General features: G+C 40.6%; 17 non-coding genes across 17 annotated transcripts; 7 read left to right on the plus strand and 10 right to left on the minus strand.

Annotated features, from left to right (window-relative positions):
- Positions 1-205: 205 nt before the first annotated feature.
- On the minus strand, positions 206-346 carry LOC128319050 (U4 spliceosomal RNA). Its single transcript, XR_008302481.1, has one exon. It is a non-coding gene; the product is annotated as a U4 spliceosomal RNA (small nuclear RNA).
- A 766-nt stretch (positions 347-1112) lies between these two features.
- LOC128319022 (U4 spliceosomal RNA) lies at positions 1113-1253 on the minus strand. Its single transcript, XR_008302451.1, has one exon. It is a non-coding gene; the product is annotated as a U4 spliceosomal RNA (small nuclear RNA).
- Positions 1254-2338: 1085 nt separating this feature from the next.
- trnaa-agc (transfer RNA alanine (anticodon AGC)) lies at positions 2339-2411 on the plus strand. The gene has a single exon. It is a non-coding gene; the product is annotated as a tRNA-Ala (tRNA).
- Positions 2412-2939: 528 nt separating this feature from the next.
- On the minus strand, positions 2940-3080 carry LOC128319051 (U4 spliceosomal RNA). Its single transcript, XR_008302482.1, has one exon. It is a non-coding gene; the product is annotated as a U4 spliceosomal RNA (small nuclear RNA).
- Positions 3081-4165: 1085 nt separating this feature from the next.
- On the plus strand, positions 4166-4238 carry trnaa-agc (transfer RNA alanine (anticodon AGC)). Its single transcript has one exon. It is a non-coding gene; the product is annotated as a tRNA-Ala (tRNA).
- A 1596-nt stretch (positions 4239-5834) lies between these two features.
- On the plus strand, positions 5835-5907 carry trnaa-agc (transfer RNA alanine (anticodon AGC)). The gene has a single exon. It is a non-coding gene; the product is annotated as a tRNA-Ala (tRNA).
- A 1277-nt stretch (positions 5908-7184) lies between these two features.
- LOC128319052 (U4 spliceosomal RNA) lies at positions 7185-7325 on the minus strand. The gene has a single exon (XR_008302483.1). It is a non-coding gene; the product is annotated as a U4 spliceosomal RNA (small nuclear RNA).
- A 1085-nt stretch (positions 7326-8410) lies between these two features.
- On the plus strand, positions 8411-8483 carry trnaa-agc (transfer RNA alanine (anticodon AGC)). Its single transcript has one exon. It is a non-coding gene; the product is annotated as a tRNA-Ala (tRNA).
- Positions 8484-9760: 1277 nt separating this feature from the next.
- Positions 9761-9901, minus strand: LOC128319053 (U4 spliceosomal RNA). The gene has a single exon (XR_008302484.1). It is a non-coding gene; the product is annotated as a U4 spliceosomal RNA (small nuclear RNA).
- Positions 9902-10986: 1085 nt separating this feature from the next.
- On the plus strand, positions 10987-11059 carry trnaa-agc (transfer RNA alanine (anticodon AGC)). The gene has a single exon. It is a non-coding gene; the product is annotated as a tRNA-Ala (tRNA).
- Positions 11060-12336: 1277 nt separating this feature from the next.
- Positions 12337-12477, minus strand: LOC128319054 (U4 spliceosomal RNA). The gene has a single exon (XR_008302485.1). It is a non-coding gene; the product is annotated as a U4 spliceosomal RNA (small nuclear RNA).
- A 1085-nt stretch (positions 12478-13562) lies between these two features.
- On the plus strand, positions 13563-13635 carry trnaa-agc (transfer RNA alanine (anticodon AGC)). The gene has a single exon. It is a non-coding gene; the product is annotated as a tRNA-Ala (tRNA).
- A 523-nt stretch (positions 13636-14158) lies between these two features.
- On the minus strand, positions 14159-14299 carry LOC128319055 (U4 spliceosomal RNA). The gene has a single exon (XR_008302486.1). It is a non-coding gene; the product is annotated as a U4 spliceosomal RNA (small nuclear RNA).
- A 770-nt stretch (positions 14300-15069) lies between these two features.
- Positions 15070-15210, minus strand: LOC128319028 (U4 spliceosomal RNA). Its single transcript, XR_008302459.1, has one exon. It is a non-coding gene; the product is annotated as a U4 spliceosomal RNA (small nuclear RNA).
- A 1682-nt stretch (positions 15211-16892) lies between these two features.
- LOC128319056 (U4 spliceosomal RNA) lies at positions 16893-17033 on the minus strand. Its single transcript, XR_008302487.1, has one exon. It is a non-coding gene; the product is annotated as a U4 spliceosomal RNA (small nuclear RNA).
- Positions 17034-18118: 1085 nt separating this feature from the next.
- On the plus strand, positions 18119-18191 carry trnaa-agc (transfer RNA alanine (anticodon AGC)). Its single transcript has one exon. It is a non-coding gene; the product is annotated as a tRNA-Ala (tRNA).
- Positions 18192-18714: 523 nt separating this feature from the next.
- LOC128319057 (U4 spliceosomal RNA) lies at positions 18715-18855 on the minus strand. The gene has a single exon (XR_008302488.1). It is a non-coding gene; the product is annotated as a U4 spliceosomal RNA (small nuclear RNA).
- Positions 18856-18974: the final 119 nt, after the last annotated feature.

Genomic DNA, 18974 nt, shown 5'->3' on the forward strand with positions numbered 1-18974 from the left:
TTTTAAACAGAATTCCACAACTGAAACACATTTAGTACATGAAGCAAAACACGTAGAGTAACATTCTACCACGACTACACCAGGAACACGTGTCAAAACACGCCAGATAAATGTTCATAGAACAACGTACATTTTACCAACCAAATCTTCATTACTAGCTCGGAAAAATTAAACACACAATCTTCTTTTGACACAACTTTAAAGGTCTTATTAGAGACCATCAAAAATTGCCACGGCTGACTATTTTTCAAGTCATCCAGGCGGGGTATTGGGTAAAGTTTTCAACCAGCAATGATCGCGCCTCGGATTAACCTCATAAGCTACGATATTGCCTCTGCGAAAGGATAAAGATCCCGCCCACAACGGCACATGCCCACATTCAGATAGGAGACAGTCCAGGATGGTAAGTCCAAACACATCGCTCAGGTATGTCAGTCACTAAAGGAACAACACGACTGAACCTTCTGTCACTAGTTTGACTGAGAACAAACAGGTTCAAGAATTTCCTAGCAAAAAGGTGTCAAATAAGCTACCTGAAATTAAATAGAAATAAAAGGCTTCCAATCCTCCAGTCGGATCTTAAAGGGGAGGAGTCAGACACGACAGGTAGAAGTCTTTGAAATCAGCCAGTATTCATTTCCAAGCTTATATTAAACGATCTAGAAAACCTGGCTGGAAAACAAACAAACCAAGCAAAAACCTTCCAGTGCTACAGTCTGGAAGAAAAGGGGCGGGTGTCACATACGACAGGTACATGCTTGAAACCAGGTGAGATTCAGTTCCATTCCATTATTAAGCAATCTGGTAAAGCCCCTTGGAAAACCTACTCTTTCTTATTCACTGGTTAAAATTCCCCTTAGGAACAATGGAAATTGGCCATAGAATTTTTATTTCCTTTTTCTTAAACAGAATTCCGCAACTGAAACGCATTTAGTACATGAAGCAAAACACATGGAGCAAAATTCTACCACTACTACACCAGGAACACCCATGGACGTGTCAAAACACGCCAGATAAATGTTCATAGAACAACGTACATTTTACCAACCAAACCTTCGTTACTAGCTCGGAAAAAGCAAGCGCATAATCTTCTTTTGACACAACTTTAAAGGTCTTATTAGAGACCATCAAAAATTGCCACGGCTGACTATTTTTCAAGTCATCCAGGCGGGGTATTGGGTAAAGTTTTCAACCAGCAATGATCGCGCCTCGGATTAACCTCATAAGCTACGATATTGCTTCTGCGAAAGGATAAAGGTCCCGCCCACAACGGCACATGCCCACATTCAGATAGGAGACAGTCCAGGATGGTAAGTCCAAACACATCGCTCAGGTATGTCAGTCACTAAAGGAACAACACGACTGAACCTTCTGTCACTAGTTTGACTGAGAACAAACAGGTTCAAGAATTTCCTAGCAAAAAGGTGTCAAATAAGCTACCTGAAATTAAATAGAAATAAAAGGCTTCCAATCCTCCAGTCGGATCTTAAAGGGGAGGAGTCAGACACGACAGGTAGAAGTCTTTGAAATCAGCCAATATTCATTTCCAAGCTCATATTAAACGATCTAGAAAACCTGGCTGGAAAACTCACTGAACACCTTTGGGATGAACTGGAACACTGACTGCACCCCACACCTCCTCACCCACCCAACATCAGTGCCTGAGGGAGAGCAGAAGTAAAATTAAACAGGTGTTAAAGTAAATGAACGTCTTCCAGATTATGCACAAATGCAATTACTGGAGCATATATACAAAAAGTTTTGGTTGCCTTCCTGATAGTAGAAGTGGACAAATTACGAAAGTAACACTCCAAGTCGTTTTTTAAAAGAACCAAACCAGGGTTGAAGTTTTACTACACTGCATTTGTGAACGTGATACTTGGCTAATAAAATGATTAAATTGCATACAGAGCATAAATTTGTGTTTCAAGTCACAGTAAATGAATTCCAAATAAATCAATCAATCAATAAATAAATAAATAAATAAAAAGGGAAAGAAACGAAAGAAAATGAAGAAAGGTCTTAGGGTGTTAGCTACAGAAAGTTCAGCTGTCATCAATATCCAATTTCAAATGTGACACCAGAAAGGATTTGACTGGATAAAAGCTGTGAATGAGCCTGAAAGGTAGTTCTTTACCTTTCCGCTTTAATAAAAAATTGTTAAGCAAAGAACAGACTTTCTTCCAGCACAATATTGTGAACCTGTTCCAGTTTGAAAAAAATGCACGGATTTTCTTCTTATTTTTTCCGACGTGCTTTTGCAAACACATTGTCCCAAGCAGGCAAACGTTATTCACCTCTCCGGGCTCAGAGTGGCGCACTTCCCCACTCTCGGGAAGGGGGATTAGCTCAAATGGTAGAGCGCTCGCTTAGCATGCGAGAGGTAGCGGGATCGATGCCCGCATCCTCCACACTCCGCCGTGTTTTCAACAGAAATTAAACTCATCAGGCTCTTTATTAGGAACACCTGTACACCTACTCATTCATGCAATTATCTAATCAGCCAAGCGTGGGGCAGCAGTGCAGTGCATAAAATCATGCAGATTTGGGCCAGCAGTATCAGGTAATGTTCACATCAACCATCTAAACAGGCAAAAAATACGACAGGTACATGCCTGAAACCAGGTGAGATTCAGTTCCATTCCATTATTAAGCGATCTGGTGAAGCCAGTTAAAATTCCCCTTAGGAACAATGGAAATTGGCCATAGAATTTTTATTTCCTTTTTCTTAAACAGAATTCCGCAACTGAAACGCATTTAGTACATGAAGCAAAACACATGGAGCAAAATTCTACCACTACTACACCAGGAACACCCATGGACGTGTCAAAACACGCCAGATAAATGTTCATAGAACAACGTACATTTTACCAACCAAACCTTCGTTACTAGCTCGGAAAAAGCAAGCGCATAATCTTCTTTTGACACAACTTTAAAGGTCTTATTAGAGACCATCAAAAATTGCCACGGCTGACTATTTTTCAAGTCATCCAGGCGGGGTATTGGGTAAAGTTTTCAACCAGCAATGATCGCGCCTCGGATTAACCTCATAAGCTACGATATTGCCTCTGCGAAAGGATAAAGGTCCCGCCCACAACGGCACATGCCCACATTCAGATAGGAGACAGTCCAGGATGGTAAGTCCAAACACATCGCTCAGGTATGTCAGTCACTAAAGGAACAACACGACTGAACCTTCTGTCACTAGTTTGACTGAGAACAAACAGGTTCAAGAATTTCCTAGCAAAAAGGTGTCAAATAAGCTACCTGAAATTAAATAGAAATAAAAGGCTTCCAATCCTCCAGTCGGATCTAAAAGGGGAGGAGTCAGACACGACAGGTAGAAGTCTTTGAAATCAGCCAATATTCATTTCCAAGCTCATATTAAACGATCTAGAAAACCTGGCTGGAAAACTCACTGAACACCTTTGGGATGAACTGGAACACTGACTGCACCCCACACCTCCTCACCCACCCAACATCAGTGCCTGAGGGAGAGCAGAAGTAAAATTAAACAGGTGTTAAAGTAAATGAACGTCTTCCAGATTATGCACAAATGCAATTACTGGAGCATATATACAAAAAGTTTTGGTTGCCTTCCTGATAGTAGAAGTGGACAAATTACGAAAGTAACACTCCAAGTCGTTTTTTAAAAGAACCAAACCAGGGTTGAAGTTTTACTACACTGCATTTGTGAACGTGATACTTGGCTAATAAAATGATTAAATTGCATACAGAGCATAAATTTGTGTTTCAAGTCACAGTAAATGAATTCCAAATAAATCAATCAATCAATAAATAAATAAATAAATAAAAAGGGAAAGAAACGAAAGAAAATGAAGAAAGGTCTTAGGGTGTTAGCTACAGAAAGTTCAGCTGTCATCAATATCCAATTTCAAATGTGACACCAGAAAGGATTTGACTGGATAAAAGCTGTGAATGAGCCTGAAAGGTAGTTCTTTACCTTTCCGCTTTAATAAAAAATTGTTAAGCAAAGAACAGACTTTCTTCCAGCACAATATTGTGAACCTGTTCCAGTTTGAAAAAAATGCACGGATTTTCTTCTTATTTTTTCCGACGTGCTTTTGCAAACACATTGTCCCAAGCAGGCAAACGTTATTCACCTCTCCGGGCTCAGAGTGGCGCACTTCCCCACTCTCGGGAAGGGGGATTAGCTCAAATGGTAGAGCGCTCGCTTAGCATGCGAGAGGTAGCGGGATCGATGCCCGCATCCTCCACACTCCGCCGTGTTTTCAACAGAAATTAAACTCATCAGGCTCTTTATTAGGAACACCTGTACACCTACTCATTCATGCAATTATCTAATCAGCCAAGCGTGGGGCAGCAGTGCAGTGCATAAAATCATGCAGATTTGGGCCAGCAGTATCAGGTAATGTTCACATCAACCATCTAAACAGGCAAAAAATACGACAGGTACATGCCTGAAACCAGGTGAGATTCAGTTCCATTCCATTATTAAGCGATCTGGTGAAGCCAGTTAAAATTCCCCTTAGGAACAATCTAAATTGGCCATACAATTTTTAGTTCCTTTTTTTTTTTAAACAGAATTCCACAACTGAAACACATTTAGTACATGAAGCAAAACACGTAGAGTAAAATTCTACCACGACTACACCAGGAACACGTGTCAAAACACGCCAGATAAATGTTCATAGAACAACGTACAATGATCAATGATCGCGCCTCGGATTAACCTCATAAGCTACGATATTGCCTCTGCGAAAGGATAAAGGTCCCGCCCACAACGGCACATGCCCACATTCAGATAGGAGACAGTCCAGGATGGTAAGTCCAAACACATCGCTCAGGTATGTCAGTCACTAAAGGAACAACACGACTGAACCTTCTGTCACTAGTTTGACTGAGAACAAACAGGTTCAAGAATTTCCTAGCAAAAAGGTGTCAAATAAGCTACCTGAAATTAAATAGAAATAAAAGGCTTCCAATCCTCCAGTCGGATCTTAAAGGGGAGGAGTCAGACACGACAGGTAGAAGTCTTTGAAATCAGCCAATATTCATTTCCAAGCTCATATTAAACGATCTAGAAAACCTGGCTGGAAAACTCACTGAACACCTTTGGGATGAACTGGAACACTGACTGCACCCCACACCTCCTCACCCACCCAACATCAGTGCCTGAGGGAGAGCAGAAGTAAAATTAAACAGGTGTTAAAGTAAATGAACGTCTTCCAGATTATGCACAAATGCAATTACTGGAGCATATATACAAAAAGTTTTGGTTGCCTTCCTGATAGTAGAAGTGGACAAATTACGAAAGTAACACTCCAAGTCGTTTTTTAAAAGAACCAAACCAGGGTTGAAGTTTTACTACACTGCATTTGTGAACGTGATACTTGGCTAATAAAATGATTAAATTGCATACAGAGCATAAATTTGTGTTTCAAGTCACAGTAAATGAATTCCAAATAAATCAATCAATCAATAAATAAATAAATAAATAAAAAGGGAAAGAAACGAAAGAAAATGAAGAAAGGTCTTAGGGTGTTAGCTACAGAAAGTTCAGCTGTCATCAATATCCAATTTCAAATGTGACACCAGAAAGGATTTGACTGGATAAAAGCTGTGAATGAGCCTGAAAGGTAGTTCTTTACCTTTCCGCTTTAATAAAAAATTGTTAAGCAAAGAACAGACTTTCTTCCAGCACAATATTGTGAACCTGTTCCAGTTTGAAAAAAATGCACGGATTTTCTTCTTATTTTTTCCGACGTGCTTTTGCAAACACATTGTCCCAAGCAGGCAAACGTTATTCACCTCTCCGGGCTCAGAGTGGCGCACTTCCCCACTCTCGGGAAGGGGGATTAGCTCAAATGGTAGAGCGCTCGCTTAGCATGCGAGAGGTAGCGGGATCGATGCCCGCATCCTCCACACTCCGCCGTGTTTTCAACAGAAATTAAACTCATCAGGCTCTTTATTAGGAACACCTGTACACCTACTCATTCATGCAATTATCTAATCAGCCAAGCGTGGGGCAGCAGTGCAGTGCATAAAATCATGCAGATTTGGGCCAGCAGTATCAGGTAATGTTCACATCAACCATCTAAACAGGCAAAAAATACGACAGGTACATGCCTGAAACCAGGTGAGATTCAGTTCCATTCCATTATTAAGCGATCTGGTGAAGCCAGTTAAAATTCCCCTTAGGAACAATCTAAATTGGCCATACAATTTTTAGTTCCTTTTTTTTTTTAAACAGAATTCCACAACTGAAACACATTTAGTACATGAAGCAAAACACGTAGAGTAAAATTCTACCACGACTACACCAGGAACACGTGTCAAAACACGCCAGATAAATGTTCATAGAACAACGTACAATGATCAATGATCGCGCCTCGGATTAACCTCATAAGCTACGATATTGCCTCTGCGAAAGGATAAAGGTCCCGCCCACAACGGCACATGCCCACATTCAGATAGGAGACAGTCCAGGATGGTAAGTCCAAACACATCGCTCAGGTATGTCAGTCACTAAAGGAACAACACGACTGAACCTTCTGTCACTAGTTTGACTGAGAACAAACAGGTTCAAGAATTTCCTAGCAAAAAGGTGTCAAATAAGCTACCTGAAATTAAATAGAAATAAAAGGCTTCCAATCCTCCAGTCGGATCTTAAAGGGGAGGAGTCAGACACGACAGGTAGAAGTCTTTGAAATCAGCCAATATTCATTTCCAAGCTTATATTAAACGATCTAGAAAACCTGGCTGGAAAACAAACAAACCAAGCAAAAACCTTCCAGTGCTACAGTCTGGAAGAAAAGGGGCGGGTGTCACATACGACAGGTACATGCTTGAAACCAGGTGAGATTCAGTTCCATTCCATTATTAAGCAATCTGGTAAAGCCCCTTGGAAAACCTACTCTTTCTTATTCACTGGTTAAAATTCCCCTTAGGAACAATGGAAATTGGCCATAGAATTTTTATTTCCTTTTTCTTAAACAGAATTCCGCAACTGAAACGCATTTAGTACATGAAGCAAAACACATGGAGCAAAATTCTACCACTACTACACCAGGAACACCCATGGACGTGTCAAAACACGCCAGATAAATGTTCATAGAACAACGTACATTTTACCAACCAAACCTTCGTTACTAGCTCGGAAAAAGCAAGCGCATAATCTTCTTTTGACACAACTTTAAAGGTCTTATTAGAGACCATCAAAAATTGCCACGGCTGACTATTTTTCAAGTCATCCAGGCGGGGTATTGGGTAAAGTTTTCAACCAGCAATGATCGCGCCTCGGATTAACCTCATAAGCTACGATATTGCCTCTGCGAAAGGATAAAGGTCCCGCCCACAACGGCACATGCCCACATTCAGATAGGAGACAGTCCAGGATGGTAAGTCCAAACACATCGCTCAGGTATGTCAGTCACTAAAGGAACAACACGACTGAACCTTCTGTCACTAGTTTGACTGAGAACAAACAGGTTCAAGAATTTCCTAGCAAAAAGGTGTCAAATAAGCTACCTGAAATTAAATAGAAATAAAAGGCTTCCAATCCTCCAGTCGGATCTTAAAGGGGAGGAGTCAGACACGACAGGTAGAAGTCTTTGAAATCAGCCAATATTCATTTCCAAGCTCATATTAAACGATCTAGAAAACCTGGCTGGAAAACTCACTGAACACCTTTGGGATGAACTGGAACACTGACTGCACCCCACACCTCCTCACCCACCCAACATCAGTGCCTGAGGGAGAGCAGAAGTAAAATTAAACAGGTGTTAAAGTAAATGAACGTCTTCCAGATTATGCACAAATGCAATTACTGGAGCATATATACAAAAAGTTTTGGTTGCCTTCCTGATAGTAGAAGTGGACAAATTACGAAAGTAACACTCCAAGTCGTTTTTTAAAAGAACCAAACCAGGGTTGAAGTTTTACTACACTGCATTTGTGAACGTGATACTTGGCTAATAAAATGATTAAATTGCATACAGAGCATAAATTTGTGTTTCAAGTCACAGTAAATGAATTCCAAATAAATCAATCAATCAATAAATAAATAAATAAATAAAAAGGGAAAGAAACGAAAGAAAATGAAGAAAGGTCTTAGGGTGTTAGCTACAGAAAGTTCAGCTGTCATCAATATCCAATTTCAAATGTGACACCAGAAAGGATTTGACTGGATAAAAGCTGTGAATGAGCCTGAAAGGTAGTTCTTTACCTTTCCGCTTTAATAAAAAATTGTTAAGCAAAGAACAGACTTTCTTCCAGCACAATATTGTGAACCTGTTCCAGTTTGAAAAAAATGCACGGATTTTCTTCTTATTTTTTCCGACGTGCTTTTGCAAACACATTGTCCCAAGCAGGCAAACGTTATTCACCTCTCCGGGCTCAGAGTGGCGCACTTCCCCACTCTCGGGAAGGGGGATTAGCTCAAATGGTAGAGCGCTCGCTTAGCATGCGAGAGGTAGCGGGATCGATGCCCGCATCCTCCACACTCCGCCGTGTTTTCAACAGAAATTAAACTCATCAGGCTCTTTATTAGGAACACCTGTACACCTACTCATTCATGCAATTATCTAATCAGCCAAGCGTGGGGCAGCAGTGCAGTGCATAAAATCATGCAGATTTGGGCCAGCAGTATCAGGTAATGTTCACATCAACCATCTAAACAGGCAAAAAATACGACAGGTACATGCCTGAAACCAGGTGAGATTCAGTTCCATTCCATTATTAAGCGATCTGGTGAAGCCAGTTAAAATTCCCCTTAGGAACAATCTAAATTGGCCATACAATTTTTAGTTCCTTTTTTTTTTTAAACAGAATTCCACAACTGAAACACATTTAGTACATGAAGCAAAACACGTAGAGTAAAATTCTACCACGACTACACCAGGAACACGTGTCAAAACACGCCAGATAAATGTTCATAGAACAACGTACAATGATCAATGATCGCGCCTCGGATTAACCTCATAAGCTACGATATTGCCTCTGCGAAAGGATAAAGGTCCCGCCCACAACGGCACATGCCCACATTCAGATAGGAGACAGTCCAGGATGGTAAGTCCAAACACATCGCTCAGGTATGTCAGTCACTAAAGGAACAACACGACTGAACCTTCTGTCACTAGTTTGACTGAGAACAAACAGGTTCAAGAATTTCCTAGCAAAAAGGTGTCAAATAAGCTACCTGAAATTAAATAGAAATAAAAGGCTTCCAATCCTCCAGTCGGATCTTAAAGGGGAGGAGTCAGACACGACAGGTAGAAGTCTTTGAAATCAGCCAATATTCATTTCCAAGCTTATATTAAACGATCTAGAAAACCTGGCTGGAAAACAAACAAACCAAGCAAAAACCTTCCAGTGCTACAGTCTGGAAGAAAAGGGGCGGGTGTCACATACGACAGGTACATGCTTGAAACCAGGTGAGATTCAGTTCCATTCCATTATTAAGCAATCTGGTAAAGCCCCTTGGAAAACCTACTCTTTCTTATTCACTGGTTAAAATTCCCCTTAGGAACAATGGAAATTGGCCATAGAATTTTTATTTCCTTTTTCTTAAACAGAATTCCGCAACTGAAACGCATTTAGTACATGAAGCAAAACACATGGAGCAAAATTCTACCACTACTACACCAGGAACACCCATGGACGTGTCAAAACACGCCAGATAAATGTTCATAGAACAACGTACATTTTACCAACCAAACCTTCGTTACTAGCTCGGAAAAAGCAAGCGCATAATCTTCTTTTGACACAACTTTAAAGGTCTTATTAGAGACCATCAAAAATTGCCACGGCTGACTATTTTTCAAGTCATCCAGGCGGGGTATTGGGTAAAGTTTTCAACCAGCAATGATCGCGCCTCGGATTAACCTCATAAGCTACGATATTGCCTCTGCGAAAGGATAAAGGTCCCGCCCACAACGGCACATGCCCACATTCAGATAGGAGACAGTCCAGGATGGTAAGTCCAAACACATCGCTCAGGTATGTCAGTCACTAAAGGAACAACACGACTGAACCTTCTGTCACTAGTTTGACTGAGAACAAACAGGTTCAAGAATTTCCTAGCAAAAAGGTGTCAAATAAGCTACCTGAAATTAAATAGAAATAAAAGGCTTCCAATCCTCCAGTCGGATCTAAAAGGGGAGGAGTCAGACACGACAGGTAGAAGTCTTTGAAATCAGCCAATATTCATTTCCAAGCTCATATTAAACGATCTAGAAAACCTGGCTGGAAAACTCACTGAACACCTTTGGGATGAACTGGAACACTGACTGCACCCCACACCTCCTCACCCACCCAACATCAGTGCCTGAGGGAGAGCAGAAGTAAAATTAAACAGGTGTTAAAGTAAATGAACGTCTTCCAGATTATGCACAAATGCAATTACTGGAGCATATATACAAAAAGTTTTGGTTGCCTTCCTGATAGTAGAAGTGGACAAATTACGAAAGTAACACTCCAAGTCGTTTTTTAAAAGAACCAAACCAGGGTTGAAGTTTTACTACACTGCATTTGTGAACGTGATACTTGGCTAATAAAATGATTAAATTGCATACAGAGCATAAATTTGTGTTTCAAGTCACAGTAAATGAATTCCAAATAAATCAATCAATCAATAAATAAATAAATAAATAAAAAGGGAAAGAAACGAAAGAAAATGAAGAAAGGTCTTAGGGTGTTAGCTACAGAAAGTTCAGCTGTCATCAATATCCAATTTCAAATGTGACACCAGAAAGGATTTGACTGGATAAAAGCTGTGAATGAGCCTGAAAGGTAGTTCTTTACCTTTCCGCTTTAATAAAAAATTGTTAAGCAAAGAACAGACTTTCTTCCAGCACAATATTGTGAACCTGTTCCAGTTTGAAAAAAATGCACGGATTTTCTTCTTATTTTTTCCGACGTGCTTTTGCAAACACATTGTCCCAAGCAGGCAAACGTTATTCACCTCTCCGGGCTCAGAGTGGCGCACTTCCCCACTCTCGGGAAGGGGGATTAGCTCAAATGGTAGAGCGCTCGCTTAGCATGCGAGAGGTAGCGGGATCGATGCCCGCATCCTCCACACTCCGCCGTGTTTTCAACAGAAATTAAACTCATCAGGCTCTTTATTAGGAACACCTGTACACCTACTCATTCATGCAATTATCTAATCAGCCAAGCGTGGGGCAGCAGTGCAGTGCATAAAATCATGCAGATTTGGGCCAGCAGTATCAGGTAATGTTCACATCAACCATCTAAACAGGCAAAAAATACGACAGGTACATGCCTGAAACCAGGTGAGATTCAGTTCCATTCCATTATTAAGCGATCTGGTGAAGCCAGTTAAAATTCCCCTTAGGAACAATCTAAATTGGCCATACAATTTTTAGTTCCTTTTTTTTTTTAAACAGAATTCCACAACTGAAACACATTTAGTACATGAAGCAAAACACGTAGAGTAAAATTCTACCACGACTACACCAGGAACACGTGTCAAAACACGCCAGATAAATGTTCATAGAACAACGTACAATGATCAATGATCGCGCCTCGGATTAACCTCATAAGCTACGATATTGCCTCTGCGAAAGGATAAAGGTCCCGCCCACAACGGCACATGCCCACATTCAGATAGGAGACAGTCCAGGATGGTAAGTCCAAACACATCGCTCAGGTATGTCAGTCACTAAAGGAACAACACGACTGAACCTTCTGTCACTAGTTTGACTGAGAACAAACAGGTTCAAGAATTTCCTAGCAAAAAGGTGTCAAATAAGCTACCTGAAATTAAATAGAAATAAAAGGCTTCCAATCCTCCAGTCGGATCTTAAAGGGGAGGAGTCAGACACGACAGGTAGAAGTCTTTGAAATCAGCCAATATTCATTTCCAAGCTTATATTAAACGATCTAGAAAACCTGGCTGGAAAACAAACAAACCAAGCAAAAACCTTCCAGTGCTACAGTCTGGAAGAAAAGGGGCGGGTGTCACATACGACAGGTACATGCTTGAAACCAGGTGAGATTCAGTTCCATTCCATTATTAAGCAATCTGGTAAAGCCCCTTGGAAAACCTACTCTTTCTTATTCACTGGTTAAAATTCCCCTTAGGAACAATGGAAATTGGCCATAGAATTTTTATTTCCTTTTTCTTAAACAGAATTCCGCAACTGAAACGCATTTAGTACATGAAGCAAAACACATGGAGCAAAATTCTACCACTACTACACCAGGAACACCCATGGACGTGTCAAAACACGCCAGATAAATGTTCATAGAACAACGTACATTTTACCAACCAAACCTTCGTTACTAGCTCGGAAAAAGCAAGCGCATAATCTTCTTTTGACACAACTTTAAAGGTCTTATTAGAGACCATCAAAAATTGCCACGGCTGACTATTTTTCAAGTCATCCAGGCGGGGTATTGGGTAAAGTTTTCAACCAGCAATGATCGCGCCTCGGATTAACCTCATAAGCTACGATATTGCCTCTGCGAAAGGATAAAGGTCCCGCCCACAACGGCACATGCCCACATTCAGATAGGAGACAGTCCAGGATGGTAAGTCCAAACACATCGCTCAGGTATGTCAGTCACTAAAGGAACAACACGACTGAACCTTCTGTCACTAGTTTGACTGAGAACAAACAGGTTCAAGAATTTCCTAGCAAAAAGGTGTCAAATAAGCTACCTGAAATTAAATAGAAATAAAAGGCTTCCAATCCTCCAGTCGGATCTAAAAGGGGAGGAGTCAGACACGACAGGTAGAAGTCTTTGAAATCAGCCAATATTCATTTCCAAGCTCATATTAAACGATCTAGAAAACCTGGCTGGAAAACTCACTGAACACCTTTGGGATGAACTGGAACACTGACTGCACCCCACACCTCCTCACCCACCCAACATCAGTGCCTGAGGGAGAGCAGAAGTAAAATTAAACAGGTGTTAAAGTAAATGAACGTCTTCCAGATTATGCACAAATGCAATTACTGGAGCATATATACAAAAAGTTTTGGTTGCCTTCCTGATAGTAGAAGTGGACAAATTATGAAAGTAACACTCCAAGTCGTTTTTTAAAAGAACCAAACCAGGGTTGAAGTTTTACTACACTGCATTTGTGAACGTGATACTTGGCTAATAAAATGATTAAATTGCATACAGAGCATAAATTTGTGTTTCAAGTCACAGTAAATGAATTCCAAATAAATCAATAAATAAATAAATAAATAAATAAATAAAAAGGGAAAGAAACGAAAGAAAATGAAGAAAGGTCTTAGGGTGTTAGCTACAGAAAGTTCAGCTGTCATCAATATCCAATTTCAAATGTGACACCAGAAAGGATTTGACTGGATAAAAGCTGTGAATGAGCCTGAAAGGTAGTTCTTTACCTTTCCGCTTTAATAAAAAATTGTTAAGCAAAGAACAGACTTTCTTCCAGCACAATATTGTGAACCTGTTCCAGTTTGAAAAAAATGCACGGATTTTCTTCTTATTTTTTCCGACGTGCTTTTGCAAACACATTGTCCCAAGCAGGCAAACGTTATTCACCTCTCCGGGCTCAGAGTGGCGCACTTCCCCACTCTCGGGAAGGGGGATTAGCTCAAATGGTAGAGCGCTCGCTTAGCATGCGAGAGGTAGCGGGATCGATGCCCGCATCCTCCACACTCCGCCGTGTTTTCAACAGAAATTAAACTCATCAGGCTCTTTATTAGGAACACCTGTACACCTACTCATTCATGCAATTATCTAATCAGCCAAGCGTGGGGCAGCAGTGCAGTGCATAAAATCATGCAGATTTGGGCCAGCAGTATCAGGTAATGTTCACATCAACCATCTAAACAGGCAAAAAATACGACAGGTACATGCCTGAAACCAGGTGAGATTCAGTTCCATTCCATTATTAAGCGATCTGGTGAAGCCAGTTAAAATTCCCCTTAGGAACAATCTAAATTGGCCATACAATTTTTAGTTCCTTTTTTTTTTTAAACAGAATTCCACAACTGAAACACATTTAGTACATGAAGCAAAACACGTAGAGTAAAATTCTACCACGACTACACCAGGAACACGTGTCAAAACACGCCAGATAAAGGTTCATAGAACAACGTACATTTTACCAACCAAATCTTCATTAGTAGCTCGGAAAAATTAAACACACAATCTTCTTTTGACACAACTTTAAAGGTCTTATTAGAGACCATCAAAAATTGCCACGGCTGACTATTTTTCAAGTCATCCAGGCGGGGTATTGGGTAAAGTTTTCAACCAGCAATGATCGCGCCTCGGATTAACCTCATAAGCTACGATATTGCCTCTGCGAAAGGATAAAGGTCCCGCCCACAACGGCACATGCCCACATTCAGATAGGAGACAGTCCAGGATGGTAAGTCCAAACACATCGCTCAGGTATGTCAGTCACTAAAGGAACAACACGACTGAACCTTCTGTCACTAGTTTGACTGAGAACAAACAGGTTCAAGAATTTCCTAGCAAAAAGGTGTCAAATAAGCTACCTGAAATTAAATAGAAATAAAAGGCTTCCAATCCTCCAGTCGGATCTTAAAGGGGAGGAGTCAGACACGACAGGTAGAAGTCTTTGAAATCAGCCAATATTCATTTCCAAGCTCATATTAAACGATCTAGAAAACCTGGCTGGAAAACAAACAAACAAACCAAGCAAAAACCTTCCAGTGCTACAGTCTGGAAGAAAAGGGGCGGGTGTCACATACGACAGGTACATGCTTGAAACCAGGTGAGATTCAGTTCCATTCCATTATTAAGCAATCTGGTAAAGCCCCTTGGAAAACCTCCTCTTTCTTATTCACTGGTTAAAATTCCCCTTAGGAACAATGGAAACTGGCCATAGAATTTTTATTTCCTTTTTCTTAAACAGAATTCCGCAACTGAAACGCATTTAGTACATGAAGCAAAACACATGGAGCAAAATTCTACCACTACTACACCAGGAACACCCATGGACGTGTCAAAACACGCCAGATAAATGTTCATAGAACAACGTACATTTTACCAACCAAACCTTCGTTACTAGCTCGGAAAAAGTAAGCGCATAATCTTCTTTTGACACAACTTTAAAGGTCTCATTAGAGACCATCAAAAATTGCCACGGCTGACTATTTTTCAAGTCATCCAGGCGTGGTATTGGGTAAAGTTTTCAACCAGCAATGATCGCGCCTCGGATTAACCTCATAAGCTACGATATTGCCTCTGCGAAAGGATAAAGATCCCGCCCACAACGGCACATGCCCACATTCAGATAGGAGACAGTCCAGGATGGTAAGTCCAAACACATCGCTCAGGTATGTCAGTCACTAAAGGAACAACACGACTGAACCTTCTGTCACTAGTTTGACTGAGAACAAACAGGTTCAAGAATTTCCTAGCAAAAAGGTGTCAAATAAGCTACCTGAAATTAAATAGAAATAAAAGGCTTCCAATCCTCCAGTCGGATCTAAAAGGGGAGGAGTCAGACACGACAGGTAGAAGTCTTTGAAATCAGCCAATATTCATTTCCAAGCTCATATTAAACGATCTAGAAAACCTGGCTGGAAAACTCACTGAACACCTTTGGGATGAACTGGAACACTGACTGCACCCCACACCTCCTCACCCACCCAACATCAGTGCCTGAGGGAGAGCAGAAGTAAAATTAAACAGGTGTTAAAGAAAATGAACGTCTTCCAGATTATGCACAAATGCAATTACTGGAGCATATATACAAAAAGTTTTGGTTGCCTTCCTGATAGTAGAAGTGGACAAATTATGAAAGTAACACTTCAAGTCGTTTTTTAAAAGAACCAAACCAGGGTTGAAGTTTTACTACACTGCATTTGTGAACGTGATACTTGGCTAATAAAATGATTAAATTGCATACAGAGCATAAATTTGTGTTTCAAGTCACAGTAAATGAATTCCAAATAAATCAATCAATAAATAAATAAATAAATAAATAAAAAGGGAAAGAAACGAAAGAAAATGAAGAAAGGTCTTAGGGTGTTAGCTACAGAAAGTTCAGCTGTCATCAATATCCAATTTCAAATGTGACACCAGAAAGGATTTGACTGGATAAAAGCTGTGAATGAGCCTGAAAGGTAGTTCTTTACCTTTCCGCTTTAATAAAAAATTGTTAAGCAAAGAACAGACTTTCTTCCAGCACAATATTGTGAACCTGTTCCAGTTTGAAAAAAATGCACGGATTTTCTTCTTATTTTTTCCGACGTGCTTTTGCAAACACATTGTCCCAAGCAGGCAAACGTTATTCACCTCTCCGGGCTCAGAGTGGCGCACTTCCCCACTCTCGGGAAGGGGGATTAGCTCAAATGGTAGAGCGCTCGCTTAGCATGCGAGAGGTAGGGGGATCGATGCCCGCATCCTCCACACTCCGCCGTGTTTTCAACAGAAATTAAACTCATCAGGCTCTTTATTAGGAACACCTGTACACCTACTCATTCATGCAATTATCTAATCAGCCAAGCGTGGGGCAGCAGTGCAGTGCATAAAATCATGCAGATTTGGGCCAGCAGTATCAGGTAATGTTCACATCAACCATCTAAACAGGCAAAAAATACGACAGGTACATGCCTGAAACCAGGTGAGATTCAGTTCCATTCCATTATTAAGCGATCTGGTGAAGCCAGTTAAAATTCCCCTTAGGAACAATCTAAATTGGCCATACAATTTTTAGTTCCTTTTTTTTTTTTAAACAGAATTCCACAACTGAAACACATTTAGTACATGAAGCAAAACACGTAGAGTAAAATTCTACCACGACTACACCAGGAACACGTGTCAAAACACGCCAGATAAATGTTCATAGAACAACGTACATTTTACCAACCAAATCTTCATTACTAGCTCGGAAAAATTAAACACACAATCTTCTTTTGACACAACTTTAAAGGTCTTATTAGAGACCATCAAAAATTGCCACGGCTGACTATTTTTCAAGTCATCCAGGCGGGGTATTGGGTAAAGTTTTCAACCAGCAATGATCGCGCCTCGGATTAACCTCATAAGCTACGATATTGCCTCTGCGAAAGGATAAAGGTCCCGCCCACAACGGCACATGCCCACATTCAGATAGGAGACAGTCCAGGATGGTAAGTCCAAACACATCGCTCAGGTATGTCAGTCACTAAAGGAACAACACGACTGAACCTTCTGTCACTAGTTTGACTGAGAACAAACAGGTTCAAGAATTTCCTAGCAAAAAGGTGTCAAATAAGCTACCTGAAATTAAATAGAAATAAAAGGCTTCCAATCCTCCAGTCGGATCTTAAAGGGGAGGAGTCAGACACGACAGGTAGAAGTCTTTGAAATCAGCCAATATTCATTTCCAAGCTCATATTAAACGATCTAGAAAACCTGGCTGGAAAACTCACTGAACACCTTTGGGATGAACTGGAACACTGACTGCACCCCACACCTCCTCACCCACCCAACATCAGTGCCTGAGGGAGAGCAGAAGTAAAATTAAACAGGTGTTAAAGTAAATGAACGTCTTCCAGATTATGCACAAATGCAATTACTGGAGCATATATACAAAAAGTTTTGGTTGCCTTCCTGATAGTAGAAGTGGACAAATTATGAAAGTAACACTCCAAGTCGTTTTTTAAAAGAACCAAACCAGGGTTGAAGTTTTACTACACTGCATTTGTGAACGTGATACTTGGCTAATAAAATGATTAAATTGCATACAGAGCATAAATTTGTGTTTCAAGTCACAGTAAATGAATTCCAAATAAATCAATCAATCAATCAATAAAAAAATAAATAAAAAGGGAAAGAAACGAAAGAAAATGAAGAAAGGTCTTAGGGTGTTAGCTACAGAAAGTTCAGCTGTCATCAATATCCAATTTCAAATGTGACACCAGAAAGGATTTGACTGGATAAAAGCTGTGAATGAGCCTGAAAGGTAGTTCTTTACCTTTCCGCTTTAATAAAAAATTGTTAAGCAAAGAACAGACTTTCTTCCAGCACAATATTGTGAACCTGTTCCAGTTTGAAAAAAATGCACGGATTTTCTTCTTATTTTTTCCGACGTGCTTTTGCAAACACATTGTCCCAAGCAGGCAAACGTTATTCACCTCTCCGGGCTCAGAGTGGCGCACTTCCCCACTCTCGGGAAGGGGGATTAGCTCAAATGGTAGAGCGCTCGCTTAGCATGCGAGAGGTAGCGGGATCGATGCCCGCATCCTCCACACTCCGCCGTGTTTTCAACAGAAATTAAACTCATCAGGCTCTTTATTAGGAACACCTGTACACCTACTCATTCATGCAATTATCTAATCAGCCAAGCGTGGGGCAGCAGTGCAGTGCATAAAATCATGCAGATTTGGGCCAGCAGTATCAGGTAATGTTCACATCAACCATCTAAACAGGCAAAAAATACGACAGGTACATGCCTGAAACCAGGTGAGATTCAGTTCCATTCCATTATTAAGCGATCTGGTGAAGCCAGTTAAAATTCCCCTTAGGAACAATCTAAATTGGCCATACAATTTTTAGTTCCTTTTTTTTTTTAAACAGAATTCCACAACTGAAACACATTTAGTACATGAAGCAAAACACGTAGAGTAAAATTCTACCACGACTACACCAGGAACACGTGTCAAAACACGCCAGATAAATGTTCATAGAACAACGTACATTTTACCAACCAAATCTTCATTACTAGCTCGGAAAAATTAAACACACAATCTTCTTTTGACACAACTTTAAAGGTCTTATTAGAGACCATCAAAAATTGCCACGGCTGACTATTTTTCAAGTCATCCAGGCGGGGTATTGGGTAAAGTTTTCAACCAGCAATGATCGCGCCTCGGATTAACCTCATAAGCTACGATATTGCCTCTGCGAAAGGATAAAGGTCCCGCCCACAACGGCACATGCCCACATTCAGATAGGAGACAGTCCAGGATGGTAAGTCCAAACACATCGCTCAGGTATGTCAGTCACTAAAGGAACAACACGACTGAACCTTC

The sequence above is a fragment of the Pangasianodon hypophthalmus genome, chromosome 9, assembly GCF_027358585.1.
Source record: "Pangasianodon hypophthalmus isolate fPanHyp1 chromosome 9, fPanHyp1.pri, whole genome shotgun sequence".
NCBI lineage: Eukaryota > Metazoa > Chordata > Actinopteri > Siluriformes > Pangasiidae > Pangasianodon > Pangasianodon hypophthalmus.